The following is a 13,821-nucleotide window of genomic DNA, read 5'->3' as shown; positions in this document are numbered from 1 at the left end:
CAGCACCATACGCAAGTGCTCAGTCATAAAGAGCAGTGCAGTTTTGGTGCTGTGTTGTGCACGAAAACCATTCTGGCTCTCGTCTAGAATATTATTTCGAGAGAGGTGGGCAGACAAGATGGAGTTCACGTGTGCCTCAGTGACCTTGGCGGTCCAGGGCAGGAGGGAGATGGGACGATAGTTTTCTGGTAGCAGGGGATCCAGATTAGGCTTCTTTAAAATGGGGCTGACCACTGCCTGCTTCCAGGAAGAAGGGACCACGCCCGCAGTGAGTGATAGATTGATCAAGTCCAATATAGGCTCACAACAGAGGGGCGGGAGAAGTTTAAATAGCTCTGGCTTCAGCGGATCTAATGGAGAGCCAGATTTAATTTTGAAGCTCTCCAATCACTGAGTTTTATGTATACTTATTTCTATAAAATAACTGTCACATACAATGCCTTATATATGTATAGTTTGTTGGACATATATCATTGAGAAATATATTTACACATCACCACACCCATAAAAAGATTCACTCACCCAAATAACTGTTTCCACATACAGTGATATATTTACTAAATCAACTATTTCCACATCTTTCCACAGTTACACACGTCCCACCCAAGCACACACACATTCATTCACTATCCCATACTAATACTCATTTAACTAATTATTATCTAATCAAGACTCTCACATAGGTAGTAGCCACCTTATGTAGTAGTTTACACAATAAGAGATAGACTGATACAGGTATTCATACAGTTTAATCACTATCCCATATATTTAATGAGACACTTAAAATTCCTCACTTAGACAGTCAAAGACATTGCTACTAAATTCTCCATTCAGACACTTAAACTGATACAAACAGATACTACACTTGATCTTAGCCAAAAGGCTGAGAAGCGATCTCTTATGCATCCACTCAGTCTTCAAGGCAAATTGCTATATATATATATAATACATATTGAAATATTGAAGCAAACCACATTCACTGAATGATGTCATCAGTGATGTCATCACTGATGTCATTTTAGATGTCATCAGTGATGTCATCAGTGATGTCACTGACCATGTCATGAATGATGTAATATGTGACATCATCAGCAGTGGATTGCGGAGACGCGAGTTAGTACAACTGACTATAACGGGGGAATTTCAATGGTTTTGTATGAGTGAAATGTCTAGCTAACTATAACATTTGTGAAACCTATATTTTTTTCAGTGAATTTCTAAGGTTTTTTAAATGCTAATTCCTAACTATAACATGCCTAAAACCTATGTTTTTTTCAGTGAATACATATATAGTCAGTGACCCTGTGATAGGGGGTGATCTCCCAAAAAGACATTCCATCACTTACAGCAGGGGGCAGTCTATGAGGGACGAGCTAGTAAAAACCAGCCCAGAAGTCTTAGAGTCGACAGTATGGTATCAAACACATACAGGCTTTTTTAATTGTAAGGTATGCAAGGCCTGCCAACAAGCAGTCAACACATCCTGCTACCTCTCGCCATTTGACAGGAGGGATCACAAAATAGACAAGGTGTAAACATGTAAAACTGAATACGCCGTCTATGTCTTGATGTGTCCTTGCAAACTGCTCTATGTCGGGAGTACCAAACATCCCGTACATGAAAGAATCCTTCAACATTTAAAAGCAATTGACAATCATGACAATCATGTCTGTTTACACTGATTGTATCTAAGGTTATATTAGAGTCTGAAGAGGTTCATCGTATTATCACATGAATGATATCATCAGTGATGTGATCAGTAATGTCAAATGAGATGTTATCAGTGATTTCATCAGTGATGTGATTTGAGATGTCATCAGTGATGTCATCAGTGATGTCATTTGAGATGTAATCAGTGATGTCATTTGAGATGTCATCAGTGATGTCATCAGTGATGTCACTGACCATGTCATGAATGATGTAATATGTGACATCATCAGCAGTGGATTGCGGGTGCACGATATATAGTTATTACAACTAACTATATATGCAAATTTCTATGGTTTTGTGCGAGTAAATTAAGGTTTTGAAAATGCTAATCCCTAACTATATATGGTCTATAACCAATGGTTTTTTCAGTGAATTTTCAAGGTTTTGTAAATGCAAATTCCTAACTATATATGGTCTATAACCTATGGTTTTTTCAGTGAATATATACATATATATATATATATATATATATATATATATATATATATATAATATATATATATATATATATATATATATATATATATATATGTGTGTGTGTGTGTGTGTGTGTGTGTGTGTATATATATATATATTTATACATTCTATCACCGCGTCTTTGCCTTGTCTTTGCCCTGAACAGTGGTTCCTTCTCCACGAAACACCCACCGGGTAGCAGTGCTCTCTGGGATTTGCAATGCAATTCGAACCACTCTGGGTGAAAGGACATGTGATCTGGGGGTTGGAACTGATAACCCAATCTGAGACAAGCAGGATACTTCATAAGATGTGGGTGGAGACTTACCGTGATAGCAATGGCATCTGAGGAAGGCAAGTTGTGCCGAAATGCATTATGCTGTGCCGTTTCCAATTAAAGGCTTCCACACGGATTCCCCGAGTAGCCTCTTTCCTTTTCTTTGCTGGAGAGGTGTTTTGTTTGGATATATATATGATAACACGAAACGTGTAAGGCAAGACTGGACATTATTCCTTGTGACGTTGAGCATCCTCTCTGTTGTTTTTTGCAATAAAGAAATGCTGTCATTGGACTCACCTCTAGTGGGCTCTCTCCTCAGCAGGTAGACTCTTTTGGATTGATGTTATGCAGCTTTTGTCGGAGCCGTAAAGGGTTCCTGGTGTGCAAGGAGAACTTAGGAATCTACAGGTTAATGATATGGATCTACTCATGGAGTTGAAGCTAATGGATACAGCCAGTCCTAATGATGACACCAGTACATCAGAAGAAAGAGTTATTGACACAGAGGAGGTGGCAATGGACCAAGAAATCAATATTGGGGACAATGAGACTACAAGCTTTAGACCACACTCGAGATTTATTCCCATGCCCATGAGAGACTCAATAGATGTGTTTAATGAATTAGTAGTGAATGATTTATAGAATTTGGAAAAATGTACTGGCACAGCATACAAAAAACGGTCACAGCAGCAAAAAGACTGTATGGATCTTATTAAGAAGTTATCAACAACAATGATTGTATAGTGCAAAATGCTGATAAGGGTGGGAACATAGTCCTGTGGTACAGGCAGAAGTACTTGGATGAAGCTTATAAACAAGTAAATAATTGAGTTAATTATGTCGGAGTTCCCTTAGATGTTATGACAGCTAGCCATCGACAATACAACACACAATTACAACACTGGTATGAACAGTGTTTAATAACGCATGATGAGTTGCTTTACCTTAAGATCTATAATCCAGTGGTCCTGGTCTTTTATTTAATACATAAGGTTCACAAAGACCTGATCAACCCACCGGGTAGGCCGATTATTTCAGCCATCGGTAGTGCCCTTGAAAACACCTCCAAATTCATTGACTCTTTCCTGTGCCCAATGGTAAAGCTATTACCTTCTTTTACTCAGGATACGGGCTATTTTTTTAAAGGCATCTATGTCTTGCCATGGGAATAGGGTATGCTTTTAATGACCATTGATGTAACAACGCTCTATATGAGCATAAGGCATGAGAATGGTCTTAATGCAGTAAAATACTTTTTAGGCAGGAGACCTATATCTCTGTGGTCTCACACTCAAATGTTGACGTCTACGGTGGAATCTTGTTTAAAAAACAACTTTTTCCTATTTAATGGCAAATTATTCTACCAGCTATGTGGTACTGCAATGGGCACCTGCTTCGCCCCCAGCTATGTAAATTTGCATATGGGCTGTTGGGGGGAGCAGGGGATCCGGAAGCAGTACCAGGAGGAATGGCATAACAACATTCTCCATTGAAGGTGGTATATAGACAACTTATTTGTCGTCTGGAAAGGCACAAAAACATGAGCAAGACAATTTGTTAAACAACATCAATCTAATAGCTTAAACCTTAGGTTCACAAGTACCATCAGTGAAAAGGTAGTGAATTTCTTTGATCTTAAAGTTTATGTAAAAAACTCCAAATGACATACTAAGATTAATTGGAAACCGACAGCGGGTAAAATGTTGCTTCGTGTAACCAGTTTCCACCCCAGCAACCTGATTAGAAGCATCCCCTACGGGAAATGTTTGAGAACTATGCATAATTGCAGTGAATCAGAAGTTGCAGAGCTAGAACATAGGTATCTACATTCTCGCTTTAAATCTTGAAGATATGGGGAGGAATATATCCAAACTGCCTTACACAAGGTTAATAATAAAACAAGAGAAGAGATTTTGTATAAAAAAAACAGACCCTAGAAGGAAATCTAAAAATGGGGAGGGTGCATTGAATGAAAGCAGAATAATAACAACATATAATAAACCACATGGACAAGTGAGAAACATCTTTTCAAAACATTGGCATTTAATCAGAAATGACCCTATTTTAAGAAAAATTGTGTCTGCCAGACCCTTGATAACCTTTCGAAGAGATCAATCTTTCAAGCAAATGCTGGTTAGTAACATGGCACTTAAACCAAAAGGTCAGCAAACTAAATCTAAATGGTTGCAATGTAAAAATGGGTTTATTAAGTTCATGAAATGGAAAGTGTGTCACCATGGGAAGAATACAACCAGCTTTCTGACAGGATGCTCTAACATTGAGAAAAAGATAAAAGGGCAATTTAACAGTAAAACGGAATTTGCTGTGTACGTATTGAGATGTCCTTGCAATCGTCAGTACGTGGGCAGCACAATTCTTTCCGTCCATATAAGAGATCTGCAACATCTAAGAGCGATAAAAGATGGAGATAAAGCCTAGCCATTGACCCGGCATTTTGGGAAATGCCATGGGAGCAATGTGTCAGGTCTTACATACTTTGTCATTGACACTATCACTCCCAATGTTAGCATACTTCTATTTTGTTATTAGAATGGAATTGTATGTATTTGAGCATTTGCATGCGATGAAGCTCTAATAATTAATTTGTATCATATATTATGCAAGTTTATTCCCAGATTGAGTGTACAAACTACAAATCTGTCTTCCGCTTACTTCAGTTGTAGTTCAACATGTGACAAATCACATGCACAGCATATGAAAAATTGCGTTTTTTTCAAAACAATGTTGGTGAGCAAGCCTGCTGGTTCAGGCAAAACGTGTCTAATTAGCCAACGATTAAAATCTAAATGAATTGTCAAGACATGGCGTCGTCATTCCTTGAATGTTGAAGAGTGAGTTGCTAACTGTTCGGACCGAGCTTGGGTGGTCTGTTCGACGATGCACCTGCTGTTCAGGAGTTTGCGGTGGCTGTACATGAGCATTTGGAAGGATATATATATATATATATATATATGTTCACTGAAAAAAACATAGGTTATAGACCATATATAGCTAGGAATTAGCATTCACAAAACCTTAATTTACTCGCACAAAACCATAGAAATTCGCATATATAGTTAGTTGCAATAACTATATATCGCGCACCCGCAATCCTCTGCTGATGATGTCACATATTGCATCATTCATGACATGGTCAGTGACATCACTGATGACATCATCCAGTGTTTGTATGTTTCTGTAAAGTTAAAATATGTCTTACATATTGAAGAATGAGTGGATGTATAAGTGTCTGGATGAAGGATTTAGTAGGTGCATGACTGACTGTATGAGAGAGTGATTAGATGTTTTTCACTGAGTGCATGGGTTAGTGACTAAACTGTCTTCATTTGTGCATCATTATGTCTGTTGTTCTGTAAACTGCTGCATGTGTTAATCAGTAGCTATATGAGTAACTATATGGGTTATTGATTGGTTGCCCAAGTATTTGTATGGGAGACTGAGTATGTGTGTGGGTGGCTGGGAGGTGTATGACTCTGTGCATAGATGTGTGAGCAGTTGATTCACTAGATGTATGGGTTCACACGTGCATGTGGAAACAGCTGTATGGGCAGTTGACTGTGTGCATGAGTGTATTGGTGAGTGAATGGATATCTCAGTGCTACATGTCAAAGTAAGTACATATGTAAAACACAGTACATGTGAGAGTTGACATATATAAATAACCTAGCATAAGAGCCAGTGAATGTGAGAGTAAATATGTGTTAGAATATGTTTGAATTAGTAAGGTGCGTATAACTGTATAGTTGAGGAAATGGAGGAGTGATTGATTCTTTTCATGACTGACTAGATGTGTGAGTAACTCCATGGATGAGTGACAATCTGTGAGTGTCTGTTTACACTGATTGTATCTAAGGTTATATTAGAGTCTGAAGAGGTTCATCGTATTATCACATGAATGATATTATCAGTGATGTGATCAGTAATGTCAAATGAGATGTCATCAGTGATGTCATCAGTGATGTCATCAGTGATGTCACTGACCATGTCATGAATGATGTAATATGTGACATCATCAGCAGTGGATTGCGGGTGTGCGATATATAGTTATTGCATTGCAACTAACTATATATGCAAATTTCTATGGTTTTGTGCGAGTAAATTAAGGTTTTGTAAATGCTAGTTCCTAACTATATATGGTCTATAACCTATGGTTTTTTCAGTGAATTTCAATGGTTTTTTATTAGCAAATATGAAAAGCTGTAAAATGTCAAGTACGTGGTAGGTAAAAACATTTTCGTATTTATGCGCGCTGATGTGCTTTGAACGCTGCCCCACCCCTCCTCTTTTCTTTTAGTAGTATTCTCTCTTTGCAGATAGTGAAGGGTAGGTAACATAAGCCTTTGCCCCCGTTGTAACCCGTCGTGCCTGCTTCCCTCTACATTTGATTGATTGTTATCCAAGCATTTACTGTTTTAGAATTGGGTGCTCTCATGCTGACGCCAGCTTCAATCTGAAACATCCAGAAACACTGTAGACTACCAATTCAATCAGTTCCGGTGGAGCCCCAACGTGACCCGGTAGAGAAGAACTTGCCCTCCCCTCTTTGACTGATTGTTCTTGTTGCCTGTCCCTTCTCTTGTCATTTAACAGAACTTTTTGGACTGCTGAAAGGGGTTGTATTCCGACCGCTGGTTGGTGGAGACATTTTGACTATATTCTGGACCTGCATTGTCGCGTAATGCGTCATATGACGCGCCGCGTTAGCGCACCCGGAAGTGCTCCGGTGCGCAAGGCGCAGCTTCCCGGAAACGATCCAGAGCGCGGCGCGCAGCGCGTAACGTACGCATAACAGGTCATGTGACGTGTTAATAAAACTTTTCATTGGTTCATTTTACTTTTGTTATTCTAATGATGAAAGGCTTGGTTATATGACCTAAAAATAACGCTTTTCATTGCTTTCGAACATTTTTTTTTTCCCAAATGATGAAAGCCCCACCTTTTGTTTCTCACTCTGACTTGTAAAGCAAAGGACCCAGATGCATTTACAGTTTATCACTAACAATGTTCCAGGCTAATGTATTTTCCCGGGAAATTTACAACTGTCCTGCAAATAAAATATTCCTTTTTCGAGAAAAAGGGCGTTTCTTCGTCCCATGAGGGAGCCGTTGAGCAAAAGAGGCTCGGCCTGCTGTCTTAGTCGCTGATAGGCATGAATATCAGATTCTTATCGATCACTTTATGTTGCAGGAGTAGAAAACACAACAGCCCTTGACCATTTTTCTTTACTGCGTTCCTGCGTATTATACCTTTTAACAGTCATGTAATTGGACTGCTTTATTTCACTTGCCTTTTACTGATTCGAAAACAGTGGCTATTATTCAAAACTTTACCAATGTAGGTACTACTACCATGTTTTTTTTAAAAAAAGCTTTATTGTGAAAATGTCAGTATACAAATACGGGCCTATAACCACGTGGGCCGGCCACGGAGCAAACTGGAATCGTATATGATGAGGGCACATTTACACTGTAGAAGAACGTAACGGGCGACCCATTAGATTGCAAGAACTAAGGTGTCTTCCATTTACGGAATCGGTGGACGTACATTTTATAATTAAAGTACGACAGGGCCAGTTACAATAAAATTATCTAGATATACATTTGCGGGAAAGTACCATGGGTGACGTTAATTCGAACTTTCAATAGTACAGTAATCAATAACACATCAGAACTTAATATCAATAGGGATGTCAAAATGTTCAATCAATTCTCGTCCCTGCTCGCCATGTGCTTCAAAACTGCATACGTATCTCGTGATATCAAGGTTGGGCAACCAGTCCACAACAAGGAGTTACGAGTCCCATTTATACCGGCGCCATTTTGGGCGCGGCCGGGCAGGTCCAGGATATAGTCAAACATAACAAATGAGGCTGACGTCTCTGAAGCAGTTGATGCACAGCAGGACATAGCAAATAAACATGAAGTCTCTGAAGCTGTTAACTCACTGCAGGACAAAACAAGTGAACCTGAAACCTCTGGAATAATTGTCGCTCAGAAGAACAACACACAAAACTCTGTAGTGTCTGAGGAAAGTAAAACAGAGAAGGGCACTGTAGTTTCAGACACACTTAACACTAACGACTTAACAAAGATATCATCTGTCTATGAAGCAGCTGTCATGTTCACAGAATTGACAAAGAAGTGTGCAGACACCAATGCTATTAAGAAACACAAGGAAATCCCTAACGCATCTGCATTCTCGGAAGAGGTTGACACAGACGACATCTTAAGGAACAAAGAAAGACAAATTAAGGATGAGGAAATTGTCACTTTAGTTTTTTCATCAGCTAGCGACAGCAACAAACACATTGTAATGGAGATTAGAGAGGCTACGGATGGGTGAATAAATTATCAAAAGAATTGGCGACTCCCCCCTTTAGCAGATTAGCTAAATATTTGCGTAATTTGGGCATAAAAGTTATATTATTGGAAGTAGATGGTTATAGTTCTGGTTAATTTCCATTCAGAGTGTCCTACACAGCACCACTCTAGGTAAACACTACTTTATGTAAAACCTGGGACATAGCACTCATTGGAATGTTTGTGATCTTTCCTGTTAAGTTGCATCATAAGTTATTTTAACCATTCCATATAAAGTCATGCATAAAAATGAATACACAGACACAAATAACATGTGTATCCAAAAACAAAACACAGATTTCGGCCTTATTTATTGCCTCTAGTTTTCAAAGACAAATTTCTGTGGAAAACATGCACATTAAGGGTTGCCTTTCCTCAAACCTTTGTTTTTAAAAAAAAATTGGAAGCAACAAAAAGTCTTCCCTTCCATAAATAACCCAAGACTTTTATTTTGTTATGGCAAGGGAACGAAATAGAGAATAAACTATAGTTGGTCACCATGGGATTTAAAGAAGGGATGGTTCTTCACCAGATTAGATATTTACCCACACCCTCATTCTCCAATGTGATGAACTAGGCTAAAATTCTTCTGGTGCCTGCACCCTGTCACAGAATATCACCCCAAAACATGGAAGCGCACAAACACCAGATTGAGTTGAACCCCACAGTACGCCTTATTTCTTCAGGGCCTCAGAATTTCTTTTGCTTTGCTCATGGAAATTGTGGGATATAGGAGAGATAAGGTGTCACCATTAAGAAAGGGTAGTATTTAAATTTGCATATCAATTATGTTTAACCTTTTAGACATATGATATGCTAGCTTGAACTTATGCTTTACATTTGAAGCCGAATTCAACAGCTTAAGTAAGTAGGTTTTCGTAGTTGTAACTTTAAAGGGTGATCTAGCAAGCTGTAAAGATTTTCTAAAACAGTGGAGCATATTTAGTTTTTTAATGTACATGTTTATGAAAAGATTACACAAATGAAATATTTGTGAGTTTTAAATTTCCGGAGAAGTATAATTCACCAATAGTTTTCTCTGTAGATGTTTTTCCATTAACAATCCCAGTTCCATCACCCGCCCAGGATATCACTACTGTTCCCCATCTCATAAAACCTTAGGATGTTCAATAACTGAAACAGCTAATATGGGTTTACTTACAGGGGACATCATTTGTTCTGTTTTGTAAAGTAAAACTATTGTGAACGCAAGTATTATACACAGTAAGTGTTTAATATAGCATTTGTCAGTCATTGGTTAAGCAGCTAGGACCTGTTCACTCTTGACACCCCAGGTGCTGTGTATGTTGCACTATAGTGCTGCATCGGGTATATTGTTCTATTTTTTTCTACAGCACCCTCAATGCATGAACAACTATAGCAAGAGTAGAAAATATGATCATTGCCTTTTAGTCTAGACTTCATTTTATGTGTTTTGATTGCAAATTGGAGACAGTTTGCATTGATATGCTTTGGCACCAATGTTCTACTTTTTTATTAAAGTTTTTTTGCTGAGAAAAAAATAAATAAATAAATAAATAAAAAATGTCTCCACCAACCAGCAATCGGACCAGAACCATTTTCGGCAGTCCAAAAATGTTCCGTTAAATGACAACAGAAGAAATAGGCAACAAGAACAATCAGTCAAAAGAGGGGATGCTTTCGTGAATGGGGCCCATGCCCTAGCAGGCAAGCGTTCGAGTTCCAAGGTGTCCCAGGGCCATTTTGGTGGCCAGGCCCAAATCCAAAGAGCTGGCCACCATTTTGAGAGTCCTGTTGCAGCCGGCTATCGCTGCACCACAAGAGTAACCGTTCTTCAGCTAGATGGGGGGTGAGTCACTGTACCGCAAGAGCGGGTGGAACTCAGCTGGAAGGCGAGTCAAACGCTAGGAGGCACCCCACTGCAGATGAGGTGCCTCCACCTGGGGAAGAGGGAGAGGCCCGTTTGCGCTGCCTCCCCCCCCCCCAACCCCGGGCACCCCACGCAGTCTTTCGGCGCAGCATTGTAGGATGGCCACACCAGTGAAACTAGCTGCACACCACCTCGGTGCCATCCAGATCTCAGCACATTCGAGTCACTGTACCGCAAGAGTGGGAGAAACTCAGCTGGACATGCCGTCTTTCGGCGCAGCATTGTAGGATGGCCACACCAGTGCGGCAACTTGCTGGACACCACCTCGGTGCCATCCGGATCTCGTCGCGTTGTGCTGCCTTCGGCGTACTGTAGCAGCAAGAGTGACCGCAACTCAGCTGGACACGCCGTCTTTCGGCGCAGCATTGTACGATGGCCACACCAGTGCGGCAACTTGCTGGACACCACCTCGGTGCCATCCGGATCTCGTCGCGTTGTGCTGCCTTCGGCGTACTGTAGCAGCAAGAGTGACCGCAACTCAGCTGGACACGCCGTCTTTCGGCGCAGCATTGTAGGATGGCCACACCAGTGCGGCAACTTGCTGGACACCACCTCGGTGTCATCCGGATCTCGGCGCGTTGTGCTGCCTTCGGCCTACTGTAGCAGCAAGTGCGGGCGCAACTCGGCTGGAAGGCGAGTGAAACGCTAAGGGGCGCCGCACTGCACATGAGGTGCCTCCACCTGGAGAGGCAGAAGAAGGCTGTTCGCGCCGCCTCCCCCGGGCACCCCACGCCGTCTTTCGGCGCAGCATTGTAGGATGGCCACACCAGTGCAACTTGCTGGACACCACCTCGGTGCCATCCGGATCTTGGCGCGTTGTGCTGCCTTCGGCCTATTCCCACATCGGTCCGCTACTGACGCCGCCTCATGGGCCAACGGGTTTTGTATGCTTTTTATAACCCAAAGCCGCATAACAGGTTATGTGACTTGTTTATAAAACTTTTCATTGGTTCATTTTACTTTTGGTTTCCTAATGATGGAAGGCTTGATCATATGACCTAAAAATAACACTTTTCATTGGATTAAAACATTTTTTTTCCCAAACGATGAAAGACCCACCTTTTTTTTTCTCACTCAGCAATCAAAAAAGGTTCCGTTAGATGACAACAGAGGGGACAGGCAACAAGACGCATCACTCAAAAAAGGGGAGGGCAAGTTCTTCCCTACCGGGTCACGTTGGGGCTCCACCGGAACTCATTGAATTGATAGTCTACAGTGTTTCTGGATGTTTCAGACTAAAGCTGGCATCAGCATGAGAGCACCACCATCTCGTAGCTCCGTCGTGGCCATTCCGCAAGCAATCATGGCAGCCGCTCCCCACCGGAAGCCTGCGGGAGTCGGGGGCCCCCAAGACTTTTGTAGAATCTTCAAGGCTGAGGGGACACTTTCGAGAATGGAGCCCAAGCCCTAGCAGACAAGCGTCCGAGTTCCAAGGTGTCCTAGGGCCATTTTAGTGGACCAGGCCCAAATCCGAAGAGCCGGCCGCCATTTTAATGAGTCCTGTGGCAGCCGCCTATCGCTGCACCGCAAGAGTGGGAGCAACTCAACTACATGGTGAGCGAGACGCTGTAGCCGCAAGAGCGGGCGGTAAACAGCTGAATGGCGGAAGAGGCACAGTGTAGCAAAAGCGGGCTGAATGGCAAGTGAAACGCTAAAGGGGCGCCCCACTACAACAGACGAGCCTCCACCTGGGGAGGCCCGTTCACGCCGCCCCCCCCCCCACCTCCCCGGGGCGCCCCACGCCGTTTTTCGGAGCAGCATTGTAGGATACCAAAACCAGTGCGGCACCCAGGTGACATCCCCTGGGTGCCGTCCAGAACTCAGCACCTTGTACTGCCTTGGAACTATTCGCACAACAGACCGCTACTGACCATTGTTGCTTCTGTTTTAATTAAAAAAAATTTAAGGTGTTTACTGTTTTTGTTGCGATGTATATATTTATAAGTTATTAAAGTGTTATAATCCTACTACTTTGTTGGAGTGCTATATATTTTTAATGTGACACATAATTGTGAAGACTTTGATGTACAAAAAGGCATCCCTGGAATCTTCCACTTCAGGCTCGGTCCCACACACCCTCACAGTGAGAATCCCCCCCCCCCAATCACAATACAGGATGGTTATCAGATAGTAGGAACGCGTGTGGTGTGACGGATCTCATCGGGTGGGGGCCTTGATCTACTGTAACTTCTTTGAAGAGGGGTGATTCTTTACAGTTGAGGCCATAAACTACATCCGCAGGGCTACGTGATAGCCTGGGACCGGCCTGGACAATCAGACACAAAGGAAGAGGAATGTCAGAGGGTGCGGTAGTGAATAGGGTGAAAGGGTGGTGTCGGGCGGGCACAGGGTGTGATTCTCAGGGAAGAGCAGCGCAGATGGGGGGAGGTTTATGGCCCATGCATAAGACAGAGAGTGGGGGTGACCAGTGCGTGGGGGAGATGCTTGCGAGGGTGGGGAGCCATGCTGAGGATCGGCGGCGTGCAGAGAGTGGGTCTGGTCAAGGCATCTAAAATGGCTGCCGTGCACGACAAAAGTGTGGCATTGGAAAAAAAGCAAGATGGCGCAGACAATGTTTATCAATACGAATTCATTTATAACAATTACTTTTAACAATATATTTACTCGCAGTGACAAAATGGCCGTCAACACTTCCTGATTTCCTTCGAATCGAACGTTAACAGACGTCGCGATCGGCGGCGTGCAGAGAGTGGGTCTGGTCAAGACATCTAAAATGGCTGCTGTGCACAACAAAAGTGTGGCATTGGAAAAAAAGCAAGATGGCGCAGACAATGTTTATCAATACGGATTAATTTATAACAATTATTTTTAACAATATATTTACTCGCAGTGTCAAAATGGCGGTCAACACTTCCTGATTTCCTTCGAATCGAACGTTAACAGACGTCACGCAGCAAAAAAAAAAAAAAACGCTCACGCGCAGCCGCTGGAAGACAAGTATCAACATATATGAGCCTCCTCAGCCACCCTCAGAAAACATAGGGGGTCAGGATACGTCTCCCGTACCCCCTTATACCCATTTCTCACATTGTTTTTCCTCCATCTTGTAATTTAATTAAATC

General features: G+C 41.9%; 1 pseudogene; it reads right to left on the bottom strand.

The window, feature by feature from the left end:
- Positions 1–722: 722 nt before the first annotated feature.
- Positions 723–895, bottom strand: LOC147722382 (U2 spliceosomal RNA; annotated as a pseudogene).
- Positions 896–13,821: the final 12,926 nt, after the last annotated feature.

Source organism: Lissotriton vulgaris, chromosome 4_1, assembly GCF_964263255.1.
Source record: "Lissotriton vulgaris chromosome 4_1, aLisVul1.2, whole genome shotgun sequence".
In the NCBI taxonomy this organism is placed as follows: domain Eukaryota; kingdom Metazoa; phylum Chordata; class Amphibia; order Caudata; family Salamandridae; genus Lissotriton; species Lissotriton vulgaris.
This window is presented reverse-complemented; position numbering and strand designations above follow the sequence as displayed.